Consider the following 394-nt stretch of genomic DNA (forward strand, 5'->3'; position numbering starts at 1 on the left):
TATGAGGACTTGGCAGCCTGGTGAGTTAGACCAGGGATTCCCAAACTTTACCATGACAAAGCCTTCCATATACCACAATATTTTTTCTATGCGCCCGGTTTCACAACTCTATGAAGTTGGTACATTCTTAAACCGAAGTATAAAAGAAAGCATAATACATATGTGAACATCGTAAAGAAAATTGATTCCTCTGGGACTGTTAAGCTTATTTTTGGTTTATTTTGCCTAATCGAGTTATTTAATTTACTAAATAATCAATTTTATTTTGCTATATATTTTCCTGCTAACCTGCCACTACGCCCTGGCATCTCCTCACAGCCCCTTAGGGGTCCCCGGCCCCCACTTTGAAAACTACTGAGTTAAACTAATGTGAAATCCAAACAAAGGACCACTT

This window comes from Engraulis encrasicolus, chromosome 1, assembly GCF_034702125.1.
Source record: "Engraulis encrasicolus isolate BLACKSEA-1 chromosome 1, IST_EnEncr_1.0, whole genome shotgun sequence".
In the NCBI taxonomy this organism is placed as follows: domain Eukaryota; kingdom Metazoa; phylum Chordata; class Actinopteri; order Clupeiformes; family Engraulidae; genus Engraulis; species Engraulis encrasicolus.